The following is a 17113-nucleotide window of genomic DNA, read 5'->3' as shown; positions in this document are numbered from 1 at the left end:
GATTTTCAAAGAAAGAGAGTTTCAAGGAGGGGAAGAATGGTCAATAATATCAACTGCTACAGGAAACTCAAGAAAGATGAAAACTGAGAAAGGAACATCAGAGGTAACTAGTGAAACCTAACTGAGTTATCTTGGTGGTAAGGCATTCTGGGAAATGTTGGGGAGGTATGGGTGGCTAGTAAAGCCAGGCAAGGAAAAATCAGCAAGACCCAGATTGAAAGGTACCAAGTGCTGATGAATGATAAGTAAACTGAGATGCTGGTTGTAGACCACACTTTGAATGTTTGGTGCATGAGCAGGGGTGGGCAACAGAGATGCTCACATGCAAGACAGCATAGGATGTCAGTACTGGAAGGGTCCTTAGAAATTTCATTTAATTGCCAACTGAACAGTATTAAGAACAAAATCTATGTCCACAGAGAAAAACCTAAGTACTTTGGCCCTTGGCTGTTACTAACCAAGGACAATCCTTTCTTTGGCCCCATAGGATCTCATGTGAACAGGACTTTCAAACACTCTTCAATCTCATGTACCAATACAGGGAGTATTTCCAAAGATTCAAAGTTTTTCACCAGGGAAAAATTATTGGTCTTCACTGAGAAGACAAAATATTCCCTCTGGGAACACTGACAAAAAGAGATGTTCCAATTACAGAAAACAGTATCCAGAATCCCAAGACAGATAGAATTGTTGGTGCCTAGTAGGCCTTGCAAACTCTAAAGTCAGTCTAATGCACTGGCTTCTTTAACTTACCAGGAGGTTCCCTCAGATCAGTCCTCAGATATCAGGGATATAGTCAAGGATGCATACCTATGTGGACTTCCAGAAAGCACTTTCAGTTAGTTCATGGCAGAGGACCTAGAGACCAGGCAAGAGCTTTGTTCTTTATACGTGTTCCTTTCTGACCATCTCCAAAGGAAAAAAATCAGGCTCCAAGACCCTGCAGATCATGGTAGAAGGCCATATATTATAGGAGGAAATAAAGACCACAATAAGAAAAGAGCAACGTAATTTTTAAAAAATTAAAAATGTTTCCACATACCTGATTTTTCAAAAGTTAGAAGTGGAAACCACCGTATGTTCTCACTCATAGGTGAGTGTTGAACAGTGAGAACACGTGGACTCAGGGAGAAGCGCATCACACACTGGGGCAGTTGGGCAGGGGTACGGGAGAGACAGAGGGGCATGGGAAGGGAGGGCAGGGTGGGGAGGGATAACATGGGGAGAAATGTCAGATATAGTATGCACCTAAAGTAAAATAAATACATTTTTAAAAAAGAAGTGGAAACATAAAACCACTATTATTCAATAAATCCAACAAACCCAAAAATACCTTAGGTCACCTCAAGCAGAAATTCAGTAACCAATAAGCAGTAACTCCTAATTTCCCCTCACCTCAACTCCTGGTAACCACTAATCTACTTTCTATTCCTATGAATTGGCTTATACTAGATATTTCATACACGTGGTATTATATAATATGTGACATTTTGTACCTGGCTCCTTTCACTTAGCACATAGTATTTTCAAGGTTCATCTAAGGGGAAGAAGGTGAAATGGGGCATGGGAGCTGGGGATCACAGAGTGAGGAAGAGGATTAGCCAGACCCTAGGGAAGATGGAAACAGATTGATGAAGACAGAGATTTTTAAATTATGAGCAGGGACAGGGAAAGAAGAGACTGAAGGAAATTCCATCTTGGAGTTGTGAGAGGGTGTAGGTCTATGGAGAGGGTAGCCAAAGAGAAAGTGCCAGTCCCAGACTTAGCGTAGAATGTATCACAGTAATCACTTTGCCTCTGAAATGCTCACTAGCTCTGCAACAATCCAGGAACCATCATTTTCCCCACTGGAACATACTTGCGTATTTCTTTTCAAACTGAAAGTTTATTTTTGAAATAAAAGTTTATTTACTCACAAAATTCTGAAGGCTTTACATATTTATGAAGGAATGTCTTGGTTTGTAGAGATATCCCTTAGAATCTTAGAGGTATCAGTTTTTTAGTTTTAAGTTTAAGCTGTTTATGACTGAACAGTTTATTTCTTAAAACAACAATGAGTTATCACTGCACATCTGTTAGAATGCCTAAAACCCAAAACACTGATAACAACAAATGCCGATTAAAATGTGGAGCAACAGGGACCCTCACTCATTCCTGGTAGGAATGCAAAATGCTATAGCCACTTCAGAAGGCAGTTTTGCAATTTTTTACAAAGCTAAATACATTCTTACTGTACAATCCAGCAATCACACATTTTGGTATTTACCCCAATTACGTAAAAAAATATGTCCACACAAAAACCTACACACAAATATTTACAGAAGCTTTATTCATAATTGCCAAAACTTGGAAGCAACCAAGATATCCTTAAATAGGTAAATGGATAAACAAGTTGTGGTGCATTGATACAATGGAATATTGTTAAATGATACAAAGAAATGAATTATCAAGCCACAAAAGACGTGGAGGAACCTTAAATGTATATTGCTAAGCCAAAGAAGCCAGTCTGAAAAGACTGTATACTGTATGATTCCGACTTCATGACATTCTGGAAAAGGCAAAACTGTGGAGACATTAAAAAGAACAAAGCAGGAGGCATCACACTACTGGACTTCAAACTATACTACAAGGCTACAGTAACCAAAACAGCATGGTACTAGTACCAAAACAGAGATATAGACCAACGGAACAGAACAGAGGCCTCAGAGGAAACACAACATATCTACAACCATCTGATCTTTGACAAACCTGAAAAAAACAAGCAATGGGGAAAGGATTCCCTGTTTAATAAATGGTGTTGGGAAAACTGGCTAGCCATGTGCAGAAAGCAGAAACTGGACCCCTTCCTGACACCTTACACTAAAATTAACTCCAGATGGATTAAAGAATTAAACATAAGACCTAACACCATAAAAACCCTAGAAGAAAATCTAGGGAAAACCATTCAGGACATAGGTGTAGGCAAGGACTTCATGACTAAAACACCAAAAGCATTGGCAACAAAAGCCAAAATAGACAAATGGGACCTAATCAAACTCCACAGCTTCTGCACGGCAAAAGAAACAGTCAGTAGAGTGAATCAGGAACCAACAGAATAGGAAAAAATTTTTGCAGTCTACCCATCTGACAAGGGGCTGATATCCAGAATTTACAAAGAACTAAAACAGATCTACAAGAAAAAAAACAAACAACACATTCAAAAGTGGGTGAAGGATACGAACAGACACTTTACAAAAAAAGACATACAGGAGGCCAACAAACATATGAAAAAATACTCATCATCACTGGTCATTAGAGAAATGCAAATCAAAACTACATTGAGATACCATCTCACGCCAGTTAGAATGGCGATCATTAAAAAATCTGGAGACAACAAATGCTGGAGAGGATGTGGAGAAATAGGAACACTTTTACACTGTTGGTGGGAGTGTAAATTAATTCAACCATTGTGGAAGACAGTGTGGCGATTCCTCAATGACCTAAAAATAGAAATCCCATTTGATCCAGCAATCCCATTACTGGGTATATATCCAAAGGATTATAAATCATTCTACTATAAGGACACATGCACACGAATGTTCATTGCAGCACTGTTTACAATAGCAAAGACCTGGAACCAACCCAAATGCCCATCGATGATAGACTGGACAGGGAAAATGTGGTACATATACACCATGGAATATTATGCAGCCATCAAAAATGATGAGTTGCGTCCTTTGTAGGGACATGGATGAACCTGGAAACCATCATTCTCAGCAAACTGACACAAGAGCAGAAAACAAAACACCACATGTTCTCACTTATAGGCGGGTGTTGAACAATGAGAACACATGGACACAGGGAGGAGAGCACTACACACTGGGGTCCGTTGAGGGGAAATGGGGGATGGGGGCGTGGGGAGGTGAGGAGAGATAGCATGGAGAGAAATGACAGATATAGGTGAGGGGGAGGAAGGCAGCAAACCACACTGCCATGTGTGTACCTATGCAACAATCTTGCATGTTCTTCACATGTACTCCAAAACCTAAAATGCAATTTAAAAAAATTAAAAAGAAAAAAAAAAGATCAGTGGTTCCAGGGGTCCTGGGAAAAGGAAGGAAGAGTGAGCAGGTGAAGCACAGGAGACATTTAGGGCAGTGAAACGATTCCATATGATACCGTACATGACATTATGCATACGTCATAACTGGGAGAACTGCACAACACAAAGAGTGAACTATGGACTCTGGTTAATAATAATGTTTTAATATTGGTTCATCAATTGTAACAAAGTTACCACAATAATACAAGATGTTAATAAAAGGGAGAAACTGTGCCGGGTCAGAAGGTGGAGGGGTAGGAAAAGGGAATATATGGGAACTCTTTGTACTTTCTGCTCATTTTTTCTGTGAACCTAACTACTCTAAAAATAAAGTCTATTAATTAAAAGAGAAGGGCAGATAAAAAGGCAATAAAAAGGCCATGTACCCCCTAAAAGTTTATTTCCTTTTTAATTATCTTCTGGTTGTTGCTATTTATTGTCCCTATAAGGATACAACCTGGACTAAAGATCTGGATTTGATTTGTGATAAGAAAAACACACTCAAAATGAAGACACAAATTTTTATTTCCAGTTTACATTTCAGGAATTATAAAACCAGGTAGTTTAAATCTCTCCAAAAACAAAGATCATCTCTAATCTTTGGAATGTCACTAAGCCTTGTACCACTTAGCTTGTCAATTCTTCTATCAGGTAGCCAGATGTTTCAGTGTGATTGGAAACTTTGCAATAACCCCTCTTTGTGGGGATTTATTCTATTGACTGGAAGACTGTTCCTAGAGCAATGACACTTTTATATTTCCCAACTCTGTTAGTTTCCAAAACTAATAGACGTTTAGGGGTGCCAAAACAAATTACCACAAACTGATTGACTTAAAAAAAAAGAAATTTATTGTCTCATAGTTCTGGCCTCTAGATATCTAAAAGCAAGATATCATCAGCAGGGCAATGCTCCCTTTGGATTCTGGGTAGAATATTTCCTTGTTTCTTTCCAGCAACTCGTGGTAGCCATCAATCCTCGGCATTTCTTGGCTTGAGCTGCATCACCTAAATCTCAGCCTCTGCCATGGCATTTTCCCTATGTGTCTCACTTCGTCTCTTCTCCTCTTATAAGGAAATCAGTCATATTGGATTAAGGGCCTGCTCTACCCTGTTATGACCTCATTTTAATATGATTATATCTGCAACAAACATATTTCCAAATAAGGTCACATTCTGAAGTACTGGCAGTTAGGGCTTCAATACATTTTTTAGGGGGACACAACTTGACTAATCACCCTAATAGAACAATGAGGTCCAGTTGTAAGCATGTTTTGGCCTTGGTTCTGAAGTAAGGCCTTCTCAAAAAATGACAGCTTTTACTTAGTATAGCCATGGGACTCAAGAAAGTCTAAAAGTCCAACTCTTTCTACCATGCCTAATCATGTTTCCTCAGTTACGAGGCTGAACAATTACGACAGTGTTCTTTACCTAGGTCGGGAGCTCTGAAAGGGCTCTTATTACCAGCCTCACTAGGCAGGAGTGTACATTCCTTGAAGTCGTGGAGCCTGCCAGCTCATACCACATTCCGAGCACCAACCAAAAGTAGGCCTCTAACCCTCTAAATGTTTCACAGCTTTGGTTCTGAACTTCTTACTCTAACTGTTCTGCCCCACTTACTTCTGACTCCTTCTGCTTCTGATCTCATGATTCCTTTTACTGATTGTGGTTTTACTGTCCTTTGGACCAGATGCTCAGCACCATTTCTCCAGCTTTCACCAATGTGTTTCTTCCTGGGCTCCAACTTGAACTCTGCCAAAGACCTTTTTGTAGTCAGGCATTATGGATAAATTACTCATATATTCATCTGTATGCAAGCACAGCCATCCACAGAAAGCACTCCCAGCAGGTCGTATTACTCTTGTGAACCAGAGCCAATTATCAAGTCATGATCTCTAAGATTCTAGGCCATCCCTAATGCTATCAGAAAAATTTTGACCTTTCACACTGGGAATGTACTTCTGCATTTATTTTTAAACCTTAAAGTGTATTGTTGAGATAAAAGTTTATCATGTTACCCAGCAATCCCATTATTGGGTATATACTCAAATGAATATAAATCGTTCTGTCATAAAGACACATGCACATGTATGTTCACGGCAGCACTGTCCACAATAGCAAAGACATGGACTCAACCCAAATGTCCATCAATAATACCCTGGATTAAAAAAATGTGGTACATCCCACCATGGCACATGGATACCTATGTAACAAACCTGCACAATCTACATATGTACCCCAGTATCATATAATAAATAAAATAAAATGTGGTAGATATACACCATGGAATAATATGCAGCCATAAAAAGGAAAAAGCTCATGTCCTTTGCAGGGACATGGATGGAGCTGGAAGCCACTATACTGAGCAAACTAACGCAGGAACAGAAAACCAAATATCACATGTTTTCACTTATAAGTGGGAGCCGAACAATGAGAACACATGGACACAGGGAGGGGAAAAACACACACTGGAGCCTGTCAGGAAATGGGGTGGGTGTATGGAGAGCATTAGGAAAAATAGCTAATGCATGCGGGGCTTAATATCTAGGTGATAGACTTTTAGGTGCAACAAACCACAACGGCACACATTTACCTACGTAACAAACCTACACATCCTGCACATGTATCACAGAAGTTAAAATAAAAATTAATTTAAAAAGAAAGAAAGATTTATTTCCCATAGGATTCTGAAGGTTTTACCTATTTATGAAGGAATATCTTCAGTTGTAGGATCTTAGCAGTGTCAAGCTTCTGCTATCACAGCTTCCCTGGAACAACCCTAGGAAAGACCCCCAGTAACCCTCTAATTACTGTGTTCAGTCAGTTTTTTTTTTCAAGCCTCATCTTGCTTGACTTCTCAGTGCCATTCAATACTATTGACCACACTTCATTTTTCAAAAATCTGCCCTGTCTTGACTTTGAGAAATAACATCTGCTACTTCCTCCAACTTCAATGAACCATTTCTTCACAGTCTCCTCTGATCTCTCCTCTGGCCATCCTTTAAGCATTAGGAATTTCTCAGGCTCCCTCCTTGGCTTTTGGTTCTCATGCTGCACACTCTCTATGGGTGATCCCATTTACTACCATGGCTTCAGTTATATGTTAGTGATTTCCAAATCTGCATCTCCAGCCTCGGCTTCTTTTCTGAGCTCCAGACCCGTGTATCCAGTTACTGACTGGACACCCCTGCTGGGGTAATCTCTGAGTTCCTCAGACTCAAGATATCCAAACAAATCTCACTGATTGCCTCTATTGCTTATGTCAGTGAAAACACCATCAGTCTAGATTTCTCCTCCTTTGTTTCCCCTCACATCTAGCTTACGAGTTCTCCCTCTCTTAACTGACCATTTCTCTTTGTATTCACCACCTTTATTCTTGCCTGAGCCTTCATTATACTTTGTCTGGAACATTTTAATAGCCCCCTGTGTGATTGGCCTCCCACACCGAGCAATTCTCCACGTGGCACCCAGAATGAAAATGTCACAGCACGAAACTGGTTATTTCACTGGCTCCCCACTGCCTACAGGGTAAAGTTCAGTTTCCTTAGCAAAGCATTCAAGAGATGGCCTTTTGCACTTTGAACCTCATCTTTTGGTTTGTTGCACCACTTCCCCAGAGCTTCAGTAGTAACAGACTCCTTATAGAACACCAATGTGCATTGTGGTTGCACATCTTTACTTAAACTTTTCTCTCTGCCTGGAATGTCCCCCTTCTCAAATCACAACTACTTAGAAAAAGGGTCAGGGCCAGATCTTCTGTTTGAAGATGAGATAAGAGAGCCGGACCTATGCAAGAGCTTATTTACTCTTGGGGGAACTTCCAGCAGACATGTTGTTGGTAAATTGCACCTTTTACATCTGGGCTCTGGAGCCCTATGGTGTGGTGACCTTGGATCCCTTCCAGGAGCTGCAGGGCAAAGACAACTTCTGTGGTGAACTCTTCTGGATGTGTGTCAGTTCCGGGTGAGGCTGCAAGGCTGCCAAGTTCTCAGGCTGGATCTCCTGCTGGCAGGCTGACAGTTTCTCCATGCCTTAGGTGCCAGCATTGTGAAGGCTTCTGCTGGGGGGTTCCAGTTCCTCACAGTTCCACAGACAGCTGGACCTTCCCTTGTCTTAGGGCCTGATTCAAAACAGATGGGTGGACGGGACCATTTTCATCCCCATTGGCTCCTAGGCACAGTACTCCACCTGCAAAAGAGCTGTTTCTCTAAATAACTCACAGGATAACTTCTCTCTCTCCCTCTCTCTCAGCATGTATTCAATCTACCAGTATTTATTGACTAAGACCTATACAGCAGGCATTCTGCTAAATACTGACAGCACAGCAATGTACAAAACAAGCAAAAAAAAAAAAAAAAAAAAAAGCACTACCTTCTTCCAGCCTACAATCCAGTATGGGAGACAGACTTTAAATAGAAAGACCTACAAATTTTTAATTAATGACAACTAAGAAGAAAAAAAAGTGCAATGAAGGAAAAGGGCAGGGCTCTATGAAAGAACTGGGTCTTTACAGCCTGATTTGTGGAAGAAATAAAATTCCTCAAATGAACACAGAGTAATGGCTTTTCTTGACGTTCTAAGTTTTTCTTTTCTATTTGTAAGAGTGTTTTAAAATACACTATTTTTTTTTTTTTTTTTGAGATGCAGTTTTGCTCTTGTTGCCCAGGCTGAAGTTCAATGGCGCGATCTCAGCTCACTGCAACCTCCACCTCCTGGATTCAAGCGATTCTCCCGCCTCAGCCTCCCAAGTAGCTGAGATTAAAGGCACCTGCCACCATGCCCAGCTAATTTTTTGTATTTTTAGTAAAGTCAGTGTTTCACTATGTTGGTCAGGCTGGTCTTGAACTCCTGACCTCAAGTGATCCACCTTCCTTGGCCTCCCAAAGTGCTGGGATTACAGGCTTGAGCCACCATGCCTGGCCTACGTTAAAGCTATTAACACCTTATTTATCATATGTGTTACAATGATTTTCCAAGGTTAAAAATCTAGTTAAATCTAAAAATCAGATATATTTGAAGATTACAGGACTGTTACATAGAACACCCCTCATCTGAGTCTGTCTAATATTTCCTTGTGATTAGGTTGGACTATTCATTTTTCTCATAATTATCATAGACATGATGCTTTAGTCTGTTCATTGCATCCCATCGGGGACACATGATTTCCGTGTATTTTATTACTGGTGATTTTATTTTATTATCTTTGATCACTTGGGTAAAGTGATGTCTGCCAGGCTACTCCACTACTCTTTTTCCCTTTATATTATTAAGTATTTTAAGGACCCCTTCATCCTGCGTAGACTCCCACACCCCACACTAAGCTGCTCCTCCATGGACAGCACTCTCACTCAGGAATGAACAACGTCTTTACCCTGTTCCAGCTCTGACCCCACACCATGCTGAGCCACTCCCATGTGTGGACAGTCTGCCCACCCTGCTCAGACTCTGACCCTCTGTACCTGTTTGGTATCTATTAGTTAGTTCATTCTCACACTGCTAATAAAGACATACTCAAGACTGGGCGATTTATAAAGGAAAGAGGTTTAATTGACTCACAGTTCAGCTTGGCTAGGAAGGCCTCAGGAAATTTATAATCATGGTGGAAGGAAAAGCAGACACATCCTTCTTCACTTGGCAGCAGAAAAGGGAAGAATGAGAACCAAGAGAAGGGGGAAGCCCTTTATAAAACCATCAGATCTTGTGAGCACTCACTATCATGAGAATAGCATGAGGGTAACCACCCCCATGATTCAATTACCTCCCGCAGGGTCCCTCCCATGACACGTGGGGATTATGGGAACTACAATTTGAGATGAGATTTGGCTGGGGACACAGCCAAAACATATCAGCATCTGACTCTGCACACCATGCTGGGGCTCTGCAGGGACACCCTTCTCACTGTGCTCATTCTCTGAGTCCTCCGTCCAAACTGCCTTTCCACATACCTTGCTCCCGACTTCATGATGGCCTAGGGACTGAATTGTTCAGGAAGAGAAGGAAAAGGAAGGGAAGAGGAACAAATAAAGTTCTACCCATTTAACAGGCTCCAGTCAGTCTGCTGCCTTCAGTGTCTGAGGCCACCATACCTCTCACCTGAATTACCTGAGTTAATTCAAAAAGCTCCACCTTTATAAAGGGTCAGTTTAAATGCCATCTCTTTATGAAGCATTTTCTTCTCAATCTATCCACATGGTATGGACTACACTGGAGGCAAGAGAGATGAAGACAAGCTGAAGGATATAGAATATACAATGGAGGTAAAACTGACAGGACCACTTGATGGATTGTGAGAGGAAAAGAGAAGAATCCAGAATGACAGGTCTTGGCTTCAGCAACTGGTTGGTGCCAATAACTGAGACAGGGAAAGATTGGGAAAGAGACAGGTTGGCATGGAAGGGGGAAATCTAGAATTCTATTTTAGCTAGGATGAATTTTGAGTTCTATCAATCAGATAACCAAATGGAGAATATTAAGTAGGCAACTGGATATAAATCCTTGAAATTCACTCCATTTTAAAATTTAGGTCATACGTGCCTTGCTAATCCTCAATCCTGGACATAGTTATGTCTCTTTTTTTAAATTTGTTCCCTTCATGGGGATCAAAGATAGGCTTCATGAACCCTCTGAATTTGTGTAAGAATTTTCCATATATGTACAATTACATGGATAGACAATCCATCATAGTTATCACATTTTCAAAAAATCCAGGATGTAAAAAATAGTTTGAGAACAATTGTATTCAATGGCACTGACAAATATTAAAAACAAGCCAGAACAATAATTAGTCTTATTGTAAATTCATGTTATTCAAGCTTAGCTGATTTCCTAATGTTATTTAGTGATTTTTTTTTTTTTTTACTGTTTACTCCTGCTAAAAGTTCAGGTGTTAGATATATTTGAGGATAAAAAAATACATTTTTTTGAGACAGGGTCTCACTTTGTCACCTAGGCTGGAGTGCAGTGGCACCATCATGTCTCAGTGCAACCTCTGCCTCTTGGACTCAAGCAATCCTCCCACCTTGGCCTCCCAAAGGGCTGGGGCTATAGGCATAAACCACTGTGCCTGATCGCCCATAAAATTATACTGAGGTTGATTCTTTGACTTATAGATGTTTCTCAAGGTATGCTGAATATTCAGCTGGGCAGGGTAGAGCAGGAAAAGCATGGAATCAACTGACTGAAGTTCTAGTTCTATATCTGCCTATAATTCATGGTGCAGGTTTAGGGAAGTCATCTAACTACCTCTAAGCCTCACCTTCCTCATCTGTAAATAAAGATAATAATATCTCACAATCCTTTTAAAGGTCAAAATTGTAACCAATATTTATGAAAGCCTTTTGTGCATATCTAAACTTCAAACCACATGCTGAAAATGAGAACGGTCTTAATTTTTGACAGTGTGGTGTTTCCCCTTTCACAGCAAGTTGAGAAGAAGGGTCACCAGAGTGAAGGCCTGGAAGCAATAGAAAGTGGACTGAAAAATCATAATTAGCATAGCAATTGATTCAATGTGTTTTGGTGTAAATTGACTTCTGGCAAGATTTTCTATCTTTAGCTGTAAATCTCTAGGCACGGAGCTGAGCCAAATAGGGAGGGGTTCTCCTTGGGTAGAAATGATGAAACCCAGGATTTGTCTTTTTGACCCTCTCATGCCCTCCCCACCCACCCTCACACTCCATCCCTGCCCTCAGTGTCCCCTACTGGCAGATTCAGAATATATCTCATCCTCCAGAAATGTGGGAGCATGGAACAGCCTGAGGGCAGAAAGAGGCAGAGAGAAGGCAAGCAATCATTTCTGCCAATTTCCCCTCCCTTTACCTCTTGCCCAAAAGAAGTTTTGTCTTTACCTGGTTCTCTCTCTTTCTCTCTCTCTCTCTCTCTCTCTGTCAAGTGTCAAGTTCCTTTCTGCCAGGGAGCTTTGCAGTTTCTTAAGAAACTTTTGAAGACCCATAATCTTTCCAGGCCCAAAGGAAGGAATTTTTCATGGTGTTATTCTAGGTAATGTGACAAGCAGTATGTGGAAGCTGGGCCTTCTCAGCACATTGAAAATTCAGCCTGATATTTTCTGTCTTTCTTTCCTGCTTCAAAGATGAGTCTTGGTGATAGAAAAGAGAGCTACAAGTCTGGAAAGTTCTAGTCAAACCTTCTCTTCCCAGAATTATGTCACTAAGTTAGTTGGCTTAGCTAATTAATAAGTACTGAGGCACCACTGGCTTCTTGTTGAGTCCTTGCAGTTGCTAATTCTTCAAAAATAGCTAATATTAGGTAGTGTCATGTATCAAATGTCATTGAGATTACAGCGTATTGCAGTAATGCTCAATGCAAGGTGCACAATGGAGTCTACTTAGAGGGTAACTTATTGGAATCAAGTGACACCCAATCCCAGCAAGTACGATACATTTGGTCAGGGTTGGGGGTTGAGTGAGGTGGGCAGTGCATTAGTAGATTCTAAAAACTGCCCAGGTAAAACAGTCTAGCAGTTCCTCAAACTATTAAATATAGAGTTATCACATGACCTAGCATGCCAGCCCAAGGTATATGCCCAAGTAAAGTGAAAACATATGTTCACACAAAATATTGTACACAAGTGGTTTATAGCAATGTTATTCATAATATCCAAAATATGAAAGCAGCCTGAAATCTATCTATGGCTGAAAGGATAAAGAAAATCTGCACATACATACAATGGAGTATTACTTGGCCATAAAAAGGAATGAAATACTATTACATAATGTAACTTGGATGAACCTTGAAGGCATTATACTAAGTGAAAGAAGCCAGTCATAAAAAGTCCAGATATTGTATGATTCCATTCATATGAAAGTCCTTTATAAGGAAATCTAAAAGGACACCCAGGAGATTACTGGTTGCTTAGGGCTGGCTGTGGGGGATGGGGCGTATCAGGGTGATAGCTAGTGGGTATGATATTCCTATTTGAGGTGATGAAATGTTCTAAAATTAACTGTAGTGAGGAATGCACCTATCTGTGAATATATTAAAGCCATTGAATTGTACACCCGAATTATATGGTGTAGATTATATCCCAGTAACGTTGATTTAAAGACAGAGAAAAAAATACTCCCCAGATGATTTTAATGTGCAACTGAGTTTGAGAACCACTGATGTAGTTGAAAGAGCATGCACTTGAAGTTAGACAGATTGGAACAAAGTGACTGTGTCATTAGGTGACCCAACTGTGGCTTTCTGAGTCTCGTTTTCCTCAGCTGGAGAATGAGGATAATAATTACTGTCTCATAGGCTTTAGAAAGAAGATTTGGTGTGGAAAACAAATGAAAGTATGTGTAGAGTCTGACACTTAGCAAGCCAGCACTCTATTAAAGGAAGTTATTGCCATCATTGCTTTTCTTTTCTGCCTGAAGGCTCACAGGGCCAGCATTAGAAATATTCGTTCTCACCGCACCCGGCTGGGGAGAAGGTGATCTGGAGTGGAGGGGACGAGCCCAAATGCATTATCTGAATGCAGACTCAATAAATGTCCTCTGAGTTTGTAATAATTTTTTTGGCCCCATCACAAAGCCCACATTCTTCCCATGAGTAAGACTGCAGTGGCATTGTTCACTAAGGAAATGTGAATTTTTTTTTTTTTTTTTGGCCATTAAAACTTAGGGAAAGCCGGGCGCGGTGGCTCAAGCCTGTAATCCCAGCACTTTGGGAGGCCGGGGCGGGTGGATCACGAGGTCAAGAGATCGAGACCATCCTGGTCAACATGGTGAAACCCCGTCTCTACTAAAAATACAAAAAATCAGCTGGGCATGGTGGCATGTGCCTGTAATCCCAGCTACTCAGGAGGCTGAGACAGGAGAATTGCCTGAACCCAGGAGGCGGAGGTTGCGGTGAGCCGAGATCGCGCCATTGCACTCCAGCCTGGGTAACAAGAGTGAAACTCCGCCTCAAAAAAAAAAAACAAAAAACAAAAAACAAAAAAAAAACAAAAACAAAAACAAAAAAAAGCAAAAAAAAACTTAGGGAAGACCAAACACAGGCCCACAGTGGGATCTACTGGTATGCCCTTGCCTTTCATAATATATTTGTCACCAAATTCTATCAATCTACTGCTACAATATGCCTCACAAATCCAGCCACTTGTATCCATTTCCACTGCCACTACCCTAGACCAGGCCTCTAGCATCTCTTACCTAATAATTCGGATCCTCTTTAACTGCCTGTGCCTTTTTTCCCCTCCAAATTCTTCTTTACCCTGCAGCCACAGTGATTTTTGTAAAATGCCAATTTGATCAAATCTCTCATTTGAAGACCTTCAAATGGCTTGAAATCTTTCAATGATCCCGTATAGCTCTAAAAGCCTAACTTCTGTCTAACCCTCCAGCCTTATTTCTTACTACTCTTTGTCTCCTAAATATCTTTTGAAATTGGCAATTTCTTTGTAGCTCTACACTGTGAGTTCAATCTGCCATCATCCTCAATCAGGGCTCTTGAACAGCTTGCAAACAGTTCTTCCTGGCTTCAGCCATGCCCCCTTTGAATCCACCTTCCATCACATAGCAGCCAGTGTGACTCCTTTGCCTAAATCCTCTTTATACCTCCCAATTTCCCTAAAGACAATGATCAAGCTTCTTATCAGGGCTATAAGACCTTCCATATTTGGACCCTGCTGACTTTCCCACTTCATACTTACTTACTCAGGTTTCCGTATACATCACTTCTTCCTACCCACGGACCTTTGCAAACATTCTTGCTTTCTGGAATTTCCTGCCTGTGTCCTTGCACTTCCAAGTCCATTACATCCTTCAAGGCCTAGGTCAAATAATCCTGTCTTCAGGAACTCTCCCCCAACTTCCCCAAGGAGCAGTTCTTCCTGGCTTTAAAAAATCTAATTATACATTATCTTTGTCTCATCACCTTCTCATTTAGTTTATCATCATGTCTAGTGTGAATCTCTCTGCCTCAAGTGTATGATTGTTGAGGTTTAACCACACATTTTGTTTGAGCCACGAATAACTGAGACTTAAAACAAAAAGCAGAAGACCTGGGCAATACCTGAAGGTACCGACTGGGGGGCTGTGGCTATGCGAGTGTGAGGGGTAACAAGCTTAAATATATAAACCCCTTGGATTACTAAAATAGATTAGAATCATCCCTGCTTGGTGGTCCAATGTGTGAATTTAGATCGGGGGAAGTTAAGCCAAAATGAGTGTAGAGTTGAAAAATAAGATCAAGGTCCTTGGCAAGGAACTAGATCTAACTAGAAATGTGTTGAAAGACGTGCTGGGCATACAGTACTGAATGTTCATATGTCTACATAAGTGTGTACATGCATGCTTGTTTTTATAGGTGTGAGTGGTTATATATATGGGTGAGTTTAAGTGTGTGAATGCATAGCTGTGCATGAACAGACATGTATGTGCCTGGGTATGGTTATGAATATTTTAAATGTGGCTTTATATGTGTGTATAGTTGGGGAGTAGGGAGGGTCTTAGCTTGAGCCTAAGCTCTGTCAATTGCTGACATTCACACATGCCTGGGCATGGCTGGGAAACTGGTGGGGCAGGCCTGTCAGAAATATATTTGTATTGAAGGACTAAGGATCCTCCTGGGAGATAATTTATCCTGGAAAAAGAAAGAGGTATTGGCCCAGTAAGAAAGCTTTAGTCACTAGAGGGGAGACACATGTCTGAGTAGAGCACAGTGGCTGTCACTTGAGTTTGTCCCCAGACCTAGCACCATAGATTCAGTGTCTGAGCCTTATGGGCATGTAAGAAGTTGTAGTCAGTAAAAAACAAAAAGAGCTGTTTTACAAAAATATTTTGTCATTAGGCACATGCATGACTGCTTGGGGACTCCACAAATTCGTTCTTTGTCAGACAACAAATATATTTATCTAATACCTGCTCTGTACCAGATACTGCGCTAAATGTTGGGGATGCAGCAGTGAACAAAGTGACAGAGCTTACATTTGAGTGTAACCCCCAAAAGAGAGGCATTTCCTGCCACATCCTCCCAAACACCATATACTTGCACATCTATAGGGAGAGTTGCAGCTAGTCTATACCGTATCTGTACAGATTAGAAAATTGCACTTGCTCTGGGCAGCTTCAAATCTTGGCAAGGGGACAATGCATTCTCTGAGAAGGTGAATTAGAAATAGGTGTCCATCCTCTCCTCTAGGACAGATTCAACTCCACAGGCATACTGCATGACAGGGAAACAAGGATGGATTTGACTCCTTCCTTTCCTCTCAGAGAAGCATCTCTTGTGCAGTGTGCAACCTGCACAACGGTCCATGGTGACCAGTGCTACAACTCTCCAAGGTGTCAACAGTTGCTCTGGGAACAAGATAGTGATGCCCAGCACTAATTTTGGTGGTAACATAGAAAAGCTAGTACTATGGGAAACTATTATTACTCCATAGAAGTAACAGCAGTTTCTACTGTGAATTGTAAAAGCTGACAAGGGCAGCTGATATCCAGTGGATGTGGTACCGAGCGTTCCAAATGCAGCATTACACAGCGTTAAGTGTCAGCTATGCCTAGAAAACATAGCAATGCTTAGATCACATAAGAGCACCTGGAGGCTATAAGCTGGAGCACAATAATGGGAGAAAGAAAACACAAAAGCCACGTACTGATTCTGACACTAATCATTCATGAGCACGTATGAGAACACCCCTAAGAACACCCAGAAAAAAATTATTGTGGTACGAACCCTTCAGGGGGCTAAAGGAGAAGGCAGGAACTAGAAAAGTGTGTGTGTGTGTGTGTGTGTGTGTGTGTGTGAGAGAGAGAGAGAGAGAGAGAGAGAGAGAGAGAGCGCACACGCCTCTGTGATAATAATGTGTGTGCATAGGCAGACCAGGGTCTTTGCATTTCACATAAAGGACAGAGCCCAAAATGTGTAGCTATAGCTTTCCAGCCTCTCTAAGAGGAGGAGTAGTTTTCCCTTGAGTAAAATAAAATCCATTTGTTCAGCTATGCAGAAAGAGTTTTCTTCAATATTGGTTGAACCATTGAATTTAGATCCACAGGACTCAAAGTACTATTGATAGCAACATTAGGA

The sequence above is a fragment of the Saimiri boliviensis genome, chromosome X, assembly GCF_048565385.1.
Source record: "Saimiri boliviensis isolate mSaiBol1 chromosome X, mSaiBol1.pri, whole genome shotgun sequence".
Classification (NCBI taxonomy): Eukaryota; Metazoa; Chordata; class Mammalia; order Primates; family Cebidae; genus Saimiri; species Saimiri boliviensis.
The sequence above is the reverse complement of the archived record's forward strand: the minus strand, read 5'-3'. Positions refer to the sequence as shown.